Source organism: Rhinatrema bivittatum, chromosome 3 (assembly GCF_901001135.1).
Source record: "Rhinatrema bivittatum chromosome 3, aRhiBiv1.1, whole genome shotgun sequence".
Lineage (NCBI taxonomy): Eukaryota > Metazoa > Chordata > Amphibia > Gymnophiona > Rhinatrematidae > Rhinatrema > Rhinatrema bivittatum.
The window spans coordinates 299,043,901-299,061,652 of NC_042617.1; the positions used below are offsets into that span (position 1 = coordinate 299,043,901).

General features: G+C 42.1%; 1 protein-coding gene across 1 annotated transcript in view; it reads right to left on the minus strand.

Moving 5' to 3' along the window:
• The window catches only part of LOC115087620 (aquaporin-2-like), a 37,132-nt gene that overhangs the window by 10,863 nt on the left and 8,517 nt on the right, over positions 1-17,752 (minus strand). The gene's annotated exons all lie outside the window — the stretch shown is intronic.

The window sequence follows — 17,752 nt, forward strand, 5'->3', positions numbered from 1 at the left end:
GAGCCCAGGGGAGGGAGGTGGGGGAAAGAAAGCTGACAGGGGTTGCTGAACCTGGAAGGGGGAAAAAGGTGTCTGGGAGTTAAACCAGAAAAGGTGTGAGAGAGAGAACTGGGATGGAAGGAGGAGGTTTGATCCAGAGAGGGGGAGAAAGAGAGGGAGAGGCTGGATCTTATGATGTTCTTTTTAATTCTGTATCAGATGAATAATTTTTCTTTATGGCATTTTACATTTATTATTTGGACAGTGAGTATATTGACAAATCATGTCTGCAGAATGGGGCAGAATTTTGATTTTTTTGGTGCAGAATTCCCCCAGGAGTAACTAATGTTTTGTTGCCCCTGATGCAGGAAGGGACAAGGGAAGAGCCAATTTTGGGACATTGAGGCTGTGAGCACCACAGCACTTGCAAGGGGGAAGCTTGGTCTGAATCTCCTCACCTACCCTTGCTATTCAAGCACAGAGAGAATTTTCTAAAACTACCAGGAAGATGGCTATTCACTTACTTTCCTAGAATTGGTGCGGATTAATAACTGATGTTGGCTGTGTGCAGGATTCATATTCCCTAACCCCACACTGTCCAGACCAGGATATCTGTCCTATTAAGGGGATCATGGGGGAAGTCCATACTGAACCCACAGTAACATCCCCACCGGCACTGGAAATATTTTGTGTATATTCTTGTTAAAGCAGTAGCTGCAGAGCAAGTCCGAAGTGAAATTGACAAAACATATCCATTTACTTAGTAAATAATTGACCTCACTGTAATGAGAAGCACCCGTGTCTTACAGCAAGCACACGGTGAACTGAATCTAACCGGAGCTCAGCTCAAAGATAAGATCAGCAATCACCCATCAGCTTTATTTTCATGTAGCATAGCGTGGACGAGAAGCTGAAAAGACTCCACCCGCGAGCAGCCACCCTCTCTGCTCTCCTCTCCGGCGATGTGCGCAGTTTCGGTATGGAAATCTTCGGTTACCTCTGGGGTCAGGAAACTTCCATACAAATTTTTTTTTCCTTAAGTCTGGCACACTGCTGCCAGCTCAGATGCACCTGTACATGTTAAAGGAGAATTTCTAACCCAATTAAATGCTGACTTGGTAGATCAGGGTGTCCAACTCGGTTCCTCAAGGGCCAGCAAACCAGTCTGGTTTTCAGGATATCTCTATTGAATATGCATGAGATAGATATGCATACAAGTGAGGCAGTGTGCATGCAGATTTATCTCATGTATATTCATTAGAGGTATCCTGAAAGCCCTCAAAGTGCTGGTGTGTAGCCCTCAAAGACCAGAGTTGGACACTCCTATGTGCAGATGAAGGTTCCCCCTGCAGGTGTATAAATAAGATACAAATTTATACACCACTGGAAGGACAAAATACCTTTTTAATATTCAAAGCTAATTGCTCTGATGTTTTCGGACTTCCTTCCAACTCCCAAGCACCTGCCTGCACTCTGACCCTAGGAAAACCAGTGAGAGAGCTGCAACAGGTGGGATGTGCCACAAAGCCCTAAATTAGGAGGTTTTCTTTTTATATCTTATCGAAAGAACATTATCAGGTGATTTTCAAAGGAGTTACATGCGTAAATGTAACATTATCATAGTAATTTTCAAAAGCCACTTACATGCTTAGGGGTCGATTTTAAAAGCATTGCTTGTGCTAAGATGCCCACATAAGTGCAACACAAATTTTAAGAACTGCGATTTATGTGCATATATATGCATGCATGAACAAAAAACAAGTGGGCAGAAAAGGGGCGGAGCATGGGTGTCCTGGGTGGGGCCAACTGTTACACATGAAATTCCGTATTTTAAAACCAGAGGCCGCAGCGTGCAGTGGCTTCTTAGCCCCATAAGTTTACTGCTGCTCCTGATGAGCAAGTCTGCAGATCTTGCATTTTTGGGCTTACAAGACAGGGTGACAGGTCCAGGTCAACTGGGTGACATGCAGGATGAAGAACCAGAGGGGTCTGGGTGACCTCAAGGTTGACTGGGCAAACTGGTGGACTACTTGGAAAAACTGGGAATGTCCCTCGTGTCAGCATGTTTTAAAATCCACTCACCTACGCACGTGAAAGCTGGCAAAGTCTTAGGGAAGATATGAGAAGTAGGTTTGCTCAAGTAGCCTCTTAAAATTAGAAGCATAGTTATGCGTGATAGGCGTATTATAAATCATATTTGAGCAAGTGCATGCATGATTTAAAATTCAAGCGCATCTCCGCTTAGCATGCTGATGCATGCTTGTATGGGTGCACGTATTCTCGTTTTAAAATTAGCCCGTTAAAGTGCACTTAAGGGGGCAAATCCTATGGAACATTCAATGGCATATATTGTAGCAATTTCAAAAGCTCACTTACACAGGTAAAGTGCATTTACACGTGTAAACCTCAGTTTTAAACGTGTACACGCTTTTGAAAATGACCCCCATTGTATATATTTAGAGAGAAGAGAGAGCATGAATTGAGAATATAAAGTGTGATATACAGGTTATACTGCTTGTTGAGAGATACTAAGTATCACACTGTACAATATGCCAGCTGAATCACTGCCCACAGATAGATGCTTAGTATTAGGTGGAGCAATAATCCTGTTATACTGCTCTCTTATTAGAAATGTTGAAGGTTAGATGTAGCAAGGATTTTCTTCCACTCAGTCAGGCCGATGCAATATCGTGCGCTGAGCCTAGTGCGCAGGTCAACGAGCGCTTGAACGGGAGTTTTAGACGCGCTAGGCTAACACCCGATGCAATAACGAGATTAGCACATCCAAAACTCGTGTCCAAACCAGCGCATAGCTAACGGCACTCGTCACATGTAAATGCATATAGATGAGGCTATTAGTTATTACTCCCCGATTTAAAAAAATCACCATGCACCTGATGCGCATATTTTAACATGGAAAACGTAACGCCAGCCCCAGGGCTGGTGTTAAGTCTTTACACACACCGAGCCATCTGAAAAACACCCCATAAAGTCACAAAAAAGCCAAAATACTGCTTTTGTGTGGTTCCACAGGAAGCAGCATGGAAGAAAAAAAAAAAAATCTTGCCGGCGGTCAGGTTAGGAAAGCGGACGCCCATTACTTGAGCATCTGTTTTCTTAACTCGTGGCTGTGAGCGGGTTAGGAAACGGACGCTCATTTATCCCTAGCACTAGGGACGCGCAATTTATCCCTAGCATGTCCTTTTTAGTACGGCGGCTCATTTGCCTATTGCATCGAGCGCCCGTGTATGCAAAAGATGCTCTGATAAACCAGGACCCGAGTATTACATAACCCGGCAAGCTTGGTACACCCTTACCAGCTGATGCACTCAGAAGGTCGTAAATTCCAACAATTTGATTGTCTGACAAGCGCTCCAAGTATGCAAATATGTAGTAAAAACCCTAACTCCAGTCCATCTGAGGTGGGGATTACAGGGTAACAATCGCAATAATACAGTCTCAGTAAAGTGTGGGAAAATTGGCAAAGTCCATCAGTGATTGAGGACTTTATCGTTTTTCTTACTGATTTATTTAGTTCGTATTTTCATGATCCCCCTACAGTCTGCCAATAGGCAAACCCAGGTATTAGAGGTAGCATCAGTGCCGGGACCAGCAGTTTCCTTTGAATCATGGATAGGGCAGTAAACGGTGATGACCCTTCAGGAGAGGTGTTCACTGGTATAATATGAGAAGCGAGGGAAAAGGTTTTTCTTATCTAAAATGAAAGTTAAGAAGGTGAAAGTGTGCTGTCATAGGCAATACTTTGGAAAGGTAACTTTTAACAGTGTACACAAATCAACACGTACACTATAAGCATATGCTGCACACAAAGTTACACTTGTACAGGATTTTATAAACTGTGGCGGGGGATGCACGGTCTATCAAATACTGCTTATTTCTGTCTTGAAAGTAGACACACACTTTTTTAATGCAGGAAGTTGCATACTATCTATACCTATTTTATAACAGTACAGACATATTTTGCACATGAAATAATTGTAATGTGCCAGGATTGATGATCATGATCTATGATAATCTTGTCCACAGCTAATATTTAGCATAGACAGACACTGGAAAATTCATTACATCACAGATCAGTGTCCCTTGCTAGCTCAAGGTGACCAGATAAGTCTATGGTTGTTATTGTTCGGAGTTAACAGTCTGCTTGGAGTTAGCAATCTGTTATTGATCTGATGCCTGATGGGAGGAGCAATCAGATAGTTGAGGGCGGATCCTTGGACCAGTGGCAGATGACCACGCCCCCGGGGAATGACCCCGAGAGGGACCACCGGTCAGGCTCAGAGTTAGGAGACAAACGCACACTAGTTCTTTTATTAGACAGTATACTGAACCACGAGAAATGGCAGTAGTGAGCTGGTAAGCCCGGCTGGGCTGTAGTCCCTCAGATACTGGAACAACGATCCCTGGAGCTGAGCTGAAGAGAGACGAGATATAGTGAGTAGGCAGGGTATGCAGATGGTAACACTCACACAATGTCCCAATGAAGCCCAGGAGCTGGAAAGTATAGGGCCTCGAGGAGCGAGTACCTGGTTCCAGGGAAAGCTCAGAGAGAACGATGGTAACTCACTGATGTAGCTGAGATAGTTGGTAGTAAAGACTTCCAGGCAGAAGAGTATACGAAGTAAGTCTGGGAAGAGGGCCCTTGAGGAGCGAGTACCGGTTCCAGGCTGTCACCTGAAAAAACAAAGAGAGAGTGAGGCCCCCGAGGAGCAGGTACCTCTGGTAAGTCCGAGGAGGCAGAGTGGCTTAGGTAGCGAAACCCTTGCTAACTCGATGTGTTAGCAAATTCCAAGACCATAAATATCTGTCGCGGGTGATGTCATCTTCGGGGGAAGCCCCCAAGGTTTGCGCCACGTGCGCGCCCCTAGACCTCCAAGAAACATGGCGGTTGCAGCGTCAAGACAGTCCGGGAATGCCCGAGGACAAGTGGCAGGAGAACGCCGCGGTAGCCAGTCTTCCCGCGGACAGAGAGGGAGGTACCAGAGAGGGAGGTACCAGAGAGGCAAGGAGGGCGGAGAGAGGACGTCGGGCACCGACGGACACAACAATGGTACAAAGGAGCTAGTCCTTAGTTTACCCCATAACATCTATTGACTCAGAAATTAGCCAGCTAAATGAATATTTGGGCACTTATCCAGTGACATATACCCCTAGATTCATCAATATGCTATAATTTCTCATGGATAATGCCTGTGATAAGAAAAAGGGCATAACTATGATCATTTTACAATTACTGCATCATGCAAGTGTGGGGTGTATTAAACATCTCACACCCTGTGATGAGAGAGAGAGAGAGTTTTTATAAGGCCTCCATAGTATTCAACTATTTATATCACTATAGGAGGGCCAGCTAATAATTCAAGATGAGGTTTTGCTGGTGGTTTAGGGTAAGATTTGAAATCATTTGAAGTGAGAAAAGTCTCACAAAGTTGAGATTTTTACAATGTTCTCTCACCCTAGCTTGATAGGCTCTATACCAGGGTACTATCAAGCTAGGGCGAGAGAACATTGTAGAAATCTCATTTTTGTGAGACTTTTCTCACTTCAAATGATGTCAAATCTTCACTGAGGTGTACTGTGCTGTTCGTACATCTCACTCTGCCTGTAAAACTGGCCCCAAAACCTCACCTTGAGTTATTAGCTGGCCCTCCTATAGTGATATAACTAGTTGAATACTATGGAGGCCTTATAAAGGGTCTCTCTCTCTCTCTCTCACAAGCCTGAAATGCAATCTTTATTAGGGATGTGCATTCATTTTTTGATGTAAGGGAATTTCGTACAAAATTCCCTTAATTGTCATGGATCGGCAACATCGAAAACCGATTCCATTTTCCCCGAATTTTGGGGGAAAATTGATTTTCGGGTTAGCGCACACTAACAAAAACCGTTAGTTTTTGTTACTTTTTGATACTTTTTTGTTAGTTTTTGTTAGTGCGCACTAACGGGAGTTAGTGCAGGCTAACTCCTGTTAGCCTGCACTAAGCCGAAAACCGATTTTTCACAAAAAAAGAAATGCTGATCCTCGGGAAAACGAGATTTTCCCGCGGCCACACGAACCTGAAAGCGAAAACGATCAGGTACCCGATGCACATCTCTAATCTTTATCACAGATTGCATTATGAGCAATGCACACAGCTTAACACCAGGAAAAAAAGGTGTAGTTATTTCCAGCACAGTGTGAAAATGCCCCTCATTTTCATTAATCCCGCCCCTATGCAAAATATGCATTCGCACAATATGATACCATTACTGTTGCATGCTTTATGGCGTTAATGCCATAACGCACTTTGATGAATGACCCTATTGCTTAGCTAGCCAACTTTAAAATAGCCAACTATATTCAGTAGTTTGGCTGCACTATTAAATATACCCCCCAAAGTTAGCTGGATAAGTTTTTCCAGCTAACTTTGCTATCCAGACTGTTTCTGAATATGGAGCTTCCAGTTTTTACTATAATAAAATCTTCAGGAAAACGTTTAAGGCATCTAGATTGCCTCCCATCCCACTCTAAAACATCTTGCTGCAGGCCAATATTAATTCTTTTCATAATATTTGTATGTACGTTTTAATAGTTTCCATGTGGGGTTTGATCTGTTTGCCTTTGCTTTGATGATATATGTTGTACATTAGTGTGATCTGTTTGTCCTTTCCTTGATGGTATGTGTTTTTACACTGTAATCCGCTTAGAAGGATTTTTGTCAAATTAAGCGGCATAAAAAAATAATACAGATAAAATCTTGCTCAGCATTTGCCATGGCAGATGTACAGTCCTGCTACACCACTAACAGCATAGCTACAGTGTATCCGGTGGGGTAAAAATGGCCTCTCCTCCTCCCCCAGTAAAAAGATTGAAAGTCCACCTTTGGCTTTGATGTTCCCCGTACACAACACAAGTGAAGACAGCCAGACGTGGCGCTGAAAAAAAAAGTCCAATAGAGTACGCTAGCGAGAAAAGCTGGGTATTGTGGCGTTGGGAATCTGATGTGTTACCCCATGTACGGGTCTGGATGAAGCAGGTGGCGGAGAAGGTGGAAGTCGGGCGGAAAAGTGACTTGCTTCACCCTAAACTGATAGCCTTGTTGCATAGGTATTTTTGTTTGTGGGGGAAAAAAATAGCCTGACTCTTTTAGGATTAGGTGCAAGTCTTGTAATAATACAAACACTGTTTAGGTTAAGAATCTGCTAGACTGAGTGTGAGCGTGAATGTTGTTTGCTTGGTGTGGTTAACTGGGGGGGGGGGGTTTACATCTCTTGAGGAAGAGGACATTGGAGGAAAATTTATTCTACATGCAGTTCTTAATGACTTTGCTTATTATTCTTCTGTGCCTTGAATAAAACAGAATTAAAAAAAAAAAAAAAGTCCAATAGAGCTTTCCTAGGGGCTGGATACAGTCATGTCAGAAAGGCTTTGCGCTGCTTCACCCAGCACTGTGTTGCACCGTTTGCGAGAACCACGCTAATCAATGCTACCTCAAGGAGACTGAACCAGCAGCATCCTCTCCCCCCCCCCCCCCCAGCTCACCTGAAAAAAGAACCATAATTAATCACCCTTGATAATGTTAAGTCCTTCACTTCTGCCATCCTGGGATCATGTATCTGAAAGAGTGTTAGGCCAGATACCTCAGCAGGAAACTGGCACTGAGCCAGGCAGCTGGCACTGCCAGGGGAAAGAGCTGCCAGGCTGTGGGATTAAGGTTGCCAGCTCACATGCCTGCCTGCCTACCTGTTGTGTAAAATGAGCATGGGATATACTGTACTGAGATAGCACAACCTTCATCGAGGCTTCATTCTTAATTACGACTTCCAAAATACAACGCGCTCTATCGTAAAAAGCACATTTGTGTTGTTACATCGCATCAAAACCTGTGGTGTGCCTACTGTATTGTGTTAAAACAAGTGCTGTCGATTGCATGTTGCACTGCACACTCTGCAAAGTGGCTTTACTTTGGCCAGAGCTGTTTACACTGGATAAGAGCCATGATGGGAAAAATAAATGTTAAATCACATGAGTATTTGGTTAGGGTTCTGTTCATATTTCTAACCAGGTTCAGTTGAGTTCTTATGGAGCACTGGCTTAGCATAAAATTAGTCAAGCCATAGCACATACCTAAAAAACAAATCTAGGACTCCTCAGTTTTGAAAAGAGACAATTGAGGGGAGATATAATAGAGGTATACAAAATCATAAAAAGTGAGGAGAAAGCAAATTGGGAACTTTACTTCACTCTGGGCTTGAATCACTTAAGATGTATTTCCCATTCTGCGTCTGTGGGTAAAGAGCTTAGTGAATCAGGTCTTAGGTCTCATAATGCAAAACCTAGAGGCAGAGCAGCTGGTAACAGAGCCCACATGGGAGGGGGCAAGCTTGGACCTGGTGCTCACCAATGGAGACAGCGTTTCTGATATTGTAGTGGATGATATTTTGGGATCCAGCGATCACCGGAGAGAGTGGTTCAGTATTAGAGTACAGGAGATGAAGGTATATTCAGGAACACTAACTTTGTTAAAAAGGGGGGAGTACCACAAGGTGTCGTTAGCTGAATGGGAAACTCTAAGGGAAGTAGAAAAAGCAATAGACAAAACTAAAAGGGACATACTCTAAGAGCATTTAACCTTTTTGTTAGGAAGTGGAAAAAAAAAGAAAGATTGCAATGGTTTTCTAAAGATGCAGCTGAAAAGATAAGTAAAGAAAGGTTAGCAATCAAACTATGAGAGAAAGCAGAAAGAGGAAGACAGCTAAGAATATCTAGAAAAGCTAGGAAAGTAGTCAGGAGAGTGAAGATGCAAATGAAAGAAGAAATAGCAAATATGGTAAAATGGGGACACGATTTTTTTTATTTTTTTTTAGATATGTTAGTGATAGGAGGAAGTGTAAAAGTGGCATTGTGAGACTTGGAGAAGGGGAAGAATATGTAGAAGCTGACAAGGAAAAAGGCAGAATTGCTTAACAAATATTTCTCTTTAGCGCTCACTAAGGACCACAGAACACGGACACAAATAAGGATCGCAAGTGAGATCAATCTCAAACGATTTTCATAAGGAGCTACTAAACTAAAAGTAGATAAAGCGATGGGGCTGGATGGGAGACAGAGGGTTTCAAAGGAACTTAAGAGTCGTTCTGACAGCTCTGCTGGCCGACCCTTTCAATGCCTCTATATAGTCTGAAGTAGTTTAGACGGACTGAAGACAGGTAGACGTGGTTCCTCTTCACAAAAATAGAAGTAAAGAGGAGGCTGGGAACTACAGGCCAATTAGTCTGATCTCTGTGGTGAATAAATGAAATGAATCTGTAAAACAGAGGATAGAGCAGTTTCTGGATTACAAGATCCTAGGCAGTGTGGTTTTACCAGAGATAGGTCTTGTCAGACGAATCTGATCAATTTCTTTGAATGGCTGACCGGAGAGTTGGACGAGGGGAGACCATTAAATGCAGTATGCTTGCATTTCAGCAAGGCTTTTGACACTGTTTTGAATAAGTGACTTACAAATAAACTGAGCGCTCTAAAGTGGCCAGCTGGTTTAGAAACTGATTTGAGTGGAAGGCAACAGTGGTAAATGGAGTTCACTCCAAAGAGAGGGGCATTATTAGTTGTGTGCCGCAGGGATCAGTCTTTGGACTGATTCTTTTCAACATTTTAGTATGCAATTTTACAAGAAGGACTATAGGGAAAGGTTTGACTTTTTGCAGAGGATTCCAAAATCTGAAATAGAATGGACAAAAAGGAAAGTGTAGAAAACATGAGGATGGATCTTGAGGAATGGACTACAGTTTGGCAGCTGAATCCTACGGTTAGCCAGATAATGGAGAATATCAGCATTTATCTGGTTAATAATAGTAAGAATTACTAAGCTGAGATAGTTTATCATGGGAGGAGCCAAATATCACAGGTGGGACCTCTCCGCGATAGAGACCCTCCCCAACAAATTATTGGGCCTGAACCATGGCATCATTTTTTTTATCATGTTACAAATGAGTGACAAAAAAATCATACCACAGTATGGAGCCATCAGTGCGATGGCGGCCCATCAGCGTCATCATCAATTAAAGGGCCCAAGGCCCAAAAATGTGTCACTCCCCAATTATTAAAAAAACACTTTAGGGGTCTATGTCAACCCACATCCCCACCCTCACATCATCTTCTAAGGTGGCTCTGTCCCCCAAAAGAAAATATAAGGGAAATCGCACAGTGGCTCTCCCCCTCCCCTTAATGCTCAAAAATGCCCCCTTAGCCTTACGATCTCCGTCATCATCCTCATGCCTTCCCACCCCTACATCCAAATATTGTAATATCCCTCGGGTCTAGTGCTTACCACCCCACCCCAATAAAAAAAAAAAAGACCCTGGTGATCTGGGGGAGCATTCGGACCATAACCCTTACCTCTTAAAGAAGCCATTGGTAGTCAGTGGGAGCCTGGGGTTTCCCCTAGCTCCAAGCCCAACACCATTTTTCAAAATGGCATCAATATGACCTTACCCCTGTCACTGTGCCCCTTCTTCCTTTAGACCTTTTCTCTGGTTTCTTGAACCCCCAAGACATATCTTCCCGATCCTAAGAAACTGGGAACCTACTCTTAGGTCCACCAGCACCCTCTCAGGACAGAAGAGAAAGAAAGGAAGGAGCATGTTCTTACATAGAAAGATCTCTAACACAGAGGCAACGGGCTCATGAGCGTTGTTAAGCTACTCATAGCAGAAAGGTATCTCCCTTTGGGGAATATCAGACACACCACTACACTGCTACTCTATCTGACCTCAACTGCTAGTATCTGTGGAGACCCTGAAGTCGCTCGTAAGGGACACTATAGTGACATTATTACAATTATAAAAAAAAAATGAAAATAGGATTATGAAGAAAGAGAAGCTGAGAAACAGAGGAGATAAAATAGAAAAAAATGACAAAAATTGAATAGAAACATTACTATGTAAAAACCTGAATAAAAAAAACAAAGAAAAAAGCACAAAGGCCTGCCTTTTAAGTTTTAACTAATGTCTCTTGAGGACCCATGGCCTTGGATGACTCCATGCTGGACCAGTTTTGCTTCAGCTGTTTTGCTCTGTAGAATCTCCTTATTAGGGATGTGAATCGTTTTTGACATATGTCATATGTCATATGACAGGTCAAAGGTAGCGCCGGCGCCATTTTGTTTCTACAACGCACGGAGGTCCGAGGTCCGAGAGTATAAGATCACACCGGGACCCTTCCTCTGGACCCCAGGTAATTTAAGGCATTTTGGGGGGGTTCGGGAGGGTGGGGGGATTTATTTTAAAGGGTCGGGGTAGGTTTTAGGGATGTTTTAGTGTGCCGGTTTTCGATTTACACGATATTTAAAAAACCCAAACTGCGACGATCCGATTCCCTCCCCCTCCCAGCCGAAATCGATCGTTAAGACGATCGATCACACGATTCACATCTCCTTATGCACCCTTTTAAACATTAAGGGCCAGATTTTAAAAGGGTTACGTGCGCCGTGCCTATTTTAAAATGGCCTGGCGACGCTTGTAAAGCCCCGGGACGCATGTAAGTCCTGGGGCTTGTAAAAAGGGGTGGGGCGGGGTCAGGCTCCCAGCACAGCGGCCATATTTGCCGCTGTGCCGGGGATCACGCGCTAGCAACTTACTTCAGCCCCAGGGCTGAAGTAAGTTTTGCAACAAAAAAAGAAAAAGGAAAAGCTAGGGGGAAAAGGGTGGGGGAGGTAGGAGAAGCGAAGGGAAGGTGGGGTGGGGGTAGGGAATGGGGGAAGGCAGCGCGGTTCGGCGCGCACCATCCCCCGATTTTATAACGTCAACACATGCTACAATAGTATAAGAACATAAGAACATGCCATACTGGGTCAGACCAAGGGTCCATCAAGCCCAGCATCCTGTTTCCAACAGTGGCCAATCCAGGCCATAAAAACCTGGCAAGTACCCAAAAACTAAGTCTATTTCATATTACCATTGCTAGTAATAGCAGTGGCTATTTTCTAAGTCAACTTAATTAATAGCAGGTAATGGACTTCTCCTCCAAGAACTTATCCAATCCTTTTTTAAACACAGCTATACTAACTGCACTAACCACATCCTCTGGCAACAAATTCCAGAGTTTAATTGTGCGTTGAGTGAAGAACTTTCTCCGATTAGTTTTAAATGTGCCACATGCTAACTTCATGGAGTGCCCCCTAGTCTTTCTATTATCTGAAAGACTAAATAACCGATTCACATCTACCCGTTCTAGACCTCTCATGATTTTAAACACCTCTATCATATCCCCCCTCAGCCGTCTCTTCTCCAAGCTGAAAAGTCCTAACCTCTTTAGTCTTTCCTCATAGGGGAGCTGTTCCATTCCCCTTATCATTTTAGTTGCCCTTCTCTGTACCTTCTCCATCACAATTATACCTTTTTTGAGATGCGGCGATCAGAATTGTACACAGGATTCAAGGTGGGGTCTCACCATGGAGCGAAACAGAGGCATTATGACATTTTCCGTTTTATTCACCATTCCCTTTCTAATAATTCCCAACATTCTGTTTGCTTTTTTGACTGCCGCAGCACACTGAACCGACGATTTCAATGTGTTATCCACTATGACGCCTAGATCTCTTTCTTGGGAGGTAGCACCTAATATGGAACCTAACATTGTGTAACTATAGCATGGGTTATTTTTTCCTATATGCATCACCTTGCACTTATCCACATTAAATTTCATCTGCCATTTCGATGCCCAATTTTCCAGTCTCACAAGGTCTTCCTGCAATTTATCACAATCTGCTTGTGATTTAACTATGCAGAGCAATTTTGTATCATCTGCAAATTTGATTACCTCACTCGTCATATTTCTTTCCAGATCATTTATAAATATATTGAAAAGTAAGGGTCCCAATACAGATCCCTGAGGTACTCCACTGCCCACTCCCTTCCACTGAGAAAATTGTCCATTTAATCCTACTCTCTGTTTCCTGTCTTTTAGCCAGTTTGTAATCCACGAAAGGACATCGCCACCTATCCCATGACGTTTTACTTTTCCTAGAAGCCTCTCATGAGGAACTTTGTCAAACGCCTTCTGAAAATCCAAGTACACTACATCTACCCTTTTCCTTCCAATATGAAAAACTATGGGACTGAGAGCCAAGGGAAAAATCAAGATTATCTCGAATAGATAGTAATGGCAAGCATATGCTTGGAGTTTTCATCATATCCTTTGTTTTCTTCCATGCTCACCTTAAAAGAGATATATTCATATTATTAGAGTACCCTTTGGGCAGTTTGTTAGAAGTTGTGTGTAACACATAACGTAAATCTAAAGGGGCCACTAAGGCTGTTTCCCCTTCCAAACATACATACTGTGAGGCTTCATACAACCAGTTTCGCAATATCCATAATAAACTAACCAGATGATACTTTTCCATGTCTGGGATACCCAAGCCTCACTACTCCCAATCCTTTTTCAATCTTTTAAATGCAATCCTAGGGTTGTTTTGTTTTTTTTTTTAACCATTCCACAATAATTTCAAAACCAAATGTTCTAATTGTTGAATTTTTCCCCCCTAATTTTAATTGGTAAAGTTTGAAGGATATACAGCCCTTTTGGAAATATTATCATTTTAAATAAATTTATATAACCAACAAGAGATAAAGGTAGCTTTACCCAGATTTTTAGTTTATCCTTGGAAACGAAGAGCAATGGGGGAAATGTTCAAACAACTTCTTCAAGCCAGGTGTCATTATTAACCCTAAGTATTTAAAGGATCCAGATGCCCATTTTAATGGGAATTTCCCCATCCAGTGATGCTGGATTGAGTCAGGGTCCTGGAATCCCAAGAAATTCCTAAAATATTCAAAAAAACCCAGAAGTTTATGCAAAGATATTTCAAGACTAGTTAAGAAAACTAATAAATCTGCAAACATAGCATATTTAAAGACATGTGATCCCAATTTTGTTCCCTTAATCTCTGTCCAGTTGAATTGCTTTCAGTAGACTTTCCAATGGCAAAAGAATTAACAGCAGGGACATAAGGCACCCCTGTCTCATGCCACTCCCAATTTCAAACACTCCCGAGTATTCATTATTAGCTGCTGTCTTCGCCTGGGGATTATTATAAGCCTCCCAACCTCATTTGATCCAATACACAAAAGAGATAAGGCCAATCTACACTATCAAATGCCTTTTCAGCATCAAAACTAGCCATCACAAAATAAGTAACCTTTTTTTTTTGCATAATGTTACAGCTGTTAAAAGTGTTTGAACATGGGGGGAAGTGACATCGTCAGCGAAGATGGCAGCTTAGCTCCAGCGCTCCCTCCACCACCCTACTAATCTATGAACATCTAAGTCCTAGGCTAATATATTTAGGTGTATTAACTTACTCTCAAGCACAAAGAGACGTTGTTGTGGCTGCTAAACGTATAAATCTCGATCTTCGCCGCTTTTCCTTTCAAAAGGAGGACTCACCTATAGCGGAGGACAGCATCGTGAGTCCGCAACTCAGTGAAGATGGCGCCACAGAAGAACAACCCGAGGGGGATTCTCCTACTGCAGACTCTAATATCATTCTAGAAAATGAACCCCGACCCGGCCAGTTTTGAGTACGGTTTCAAGAGCTCAGAAAAGATAGCAAGACATACCACCAAGAAATGTTGGACAGAATGGAGGAAATATGTGAGGATATCGCTTCTCTGGGCCACTGTGTGGATGACTTGGATTTGCGCCTTGACCAGCAAATGGAAGAGGGTAAAACAATGAAAGAAACCTGCACTGAAATACAAGATGACAACTTACTCATCAAAAAAAGGTTAGCAGATCTTGAAAATCGCGCTAGGAGAAACAATCTTTGATTTTGATGTTTTAAGGAATCCACCTCCGGAGCTGATGTTGACAACGATCTCCCTGATATTAAATTAGATAGAGCACAGGAACTAAAAGAAGTGACTACTTTCCTAAGGAAAGATAATATTAAATACAGATGGCTGCACCCGTTTGGCCTTTCCTTCACCCTAGAGGGAACTTCTCATAAAATGTGTTCCACTGAGCATGCCATTCCCATCTTGTCTCCTCGTGGTTGCACTTCCTCCAAGAGACTGATGAAAACAGCAAAACCGATCAATGCAAGAAGTGCTCTTCCCACATGGCAGAGAGTTGGGAAACGCAACAGCCAATTGTGCCATCACTCAGGAAGCTCCTTACCCCCAAGGGTACAACATGACTGTTACTATAATACTATTATGGATGGTTATCTAAAAACTTGATTCTTTTTTTGCTATGGATGACACCACAGATTGATTGCTATATCATTCTTTTCGAGTTTCTCTCTAATCTCTACAGCCATAATTGATAAGATATTAGCATTTAGCCTGGTGCATACATGTATCTATTTGCTGGGATGTGCTCGGAGCTCACCACGCTGTTGATAATAACTCCCCTAATGATGATAGTGGATAAGACCTGCAGGGAAGATTTTGCAGGTCAGATGTTCTTTTGGGGGTTGGGTTTAATACAAATTTGGGGTGCTGGCCTCCACTTAAACATAGAAACATAGAAATGATGGCAGAAGAAGACCAAATGGCCCATCCAGTCTGCCCAGCAAGCTTTCACACTTTTTTTTTTCTCTCACATACTTATCTGTGTCTCTTGGCTCTTAGTAACCTTTTTTATTCTATTTCCCTTCCACCCCCACCATGAATGTAGAGAGCAGTGTTGGAACTGCATCTAAGTGAAATAGCTTAATTAGTTAGGGGTATTAACCACCGCAATAAGCAAGCTACACCCATGCTTATCTGCTTATCCAGACTATGTAATTCAGTCCTTGTTGGTTGTTGCCTTTTTCTGTTGATATTCTTGATATTCTATATAAATATTATAATTAATACTATTAAAAACTGGACCAATATGAGAAATAGATTACATTTACTAAATTTCTATGTCTCTCGATGGTGATTTTTCTGATTTCAGGGGAGTATTTGCTTCTCTTAATCTAGAGGCAAAAATTTAGATCTCTTGACAGCTTAAAATTATTTCCACTTCTCAAAGCTAATGCCTCCTTTTAGGATACTCTTCGTTAATACTAAAGGTCTTAACTCCCCTTATAAAAGAAAGACTTTATATCGAGAGTTCGAATTATTAAAGGCTGATATTGTTTTTGCCCAAGAAACACATTTATCACGAAGGTACGAACATCTCCTTCACTCTCCTAAATTTTCTCAGCTAGTCTTCTCTCCTTGTAGTAAGTCTTCTAAGTATACCGGGGTCATCGTAATGTTCTCAAAGAATTTTATTTGTGAGTGTACCCGTAGTGTTGAGGACCCAATGGGACAGTACCTAATACTAAATGTAATAGTTAATGGTATCGATTACCCATTAATTAACATATACGCCTCAAATACAGATCAGAGGAAGTTTTTCATGCAATTTCATAAAATCTTATTCACGTCCACGGGGACTTTAATGTGGCAGTTTCCCCCTCTATGGACACCTCAAAGGGATTTTCCTCTCTCGCAGATGCCAAAAGGCTAATGGTGAAAACCCTGATGGAAGAATTCCACCTTATAGATGCTCGGAGGGCTAGATATCCCACTTCTCAAGTATTTACCTATTATTCATCGCCTCATAATGCCTTCTCTAGGCTGGATTATTTACTGGTTGATAAGGCTATTATTCATAACATGAGAGCTGCTGACATTGGGGTAATCACATGGTCAGACCACGCTCCTGTGTGGGTAGACATTCTATTTGACCATTATGATACAGGAATAAGATTTTGGAGGCTCAATGAATCTCTACTACAGGACTCTACTTATAACAATTCAGTCATTGATGCTATTCAAAATGTTTTCTCCCACAATGATAATTCAGTCACTTCTCCTGTAACGGTTTGGGATAGTTTTAAGGCCTTTATTAGGAGGCTTTTCATCTCTAGAGGTACATTCCTAAAACGCCAAAATGAGAAAGAGTGTTCAAAGCTGCGCCATACTATCAAACTTTTATCCCAGAAACACCAAGCAAACACCTTTAAAGATACCTTGTTCTGCCTCTCTAAAGCCCAGGAGGACTTAAAGAGAATGGAATCATCTTAGATGGAGCATCTTCTTGAATTAACAAAACAGGAATATTTTGAGGGAGGTGAGAAGGCGGGTAAACTGCTTGATCACAAGTTGAAAAAGATAACCTATCAAAACTTTATTCTAAAAATCAAAGATACTAATGGCTGCATCTTATCTAACAACTCAGACATTAGACAATGCTCTTTTACTTTCTACAAAGACCTTTATAGCCCAGATCCCTCTATTACTCCAAATAACATTGAAGAATATCTGAATACAATCGCTCTCCCTTATTCATCTGATGAGATGCTGGAGGACCTCGATAGAGAAATATCCAGCCCTGAAATTCTATTAGCCATTAAGAATTTAAAAGCTGGTAAAGCTCCAGGTCCCGATGGACTGTCAGCAAAATTCTATAAGCAATTTGTGCCCTATTTGGTATCCCACTTACAGAAAATGTTTAATTTTTTATGACTGGGGGACTCCATGCATCCAAATTCTAATCTGGCTGGAATCACCATCATTCCCAAACCAGGTAGAGACCCCGCGCTTTGCGGTTCCTACCAGACTATTTCCTTAATAAACCTAGATTTAAAACTCCTAGCTAAGATATTATCTGACCATTTTAACCGCTTTATCAGACAGATTATTCATGCAGACCAGATGGGATTTATCTCAGGCTGAATGGCGAGTGACAATATCTGGAAAATTCTAAACATAGTATGGGCAGCTAACACCG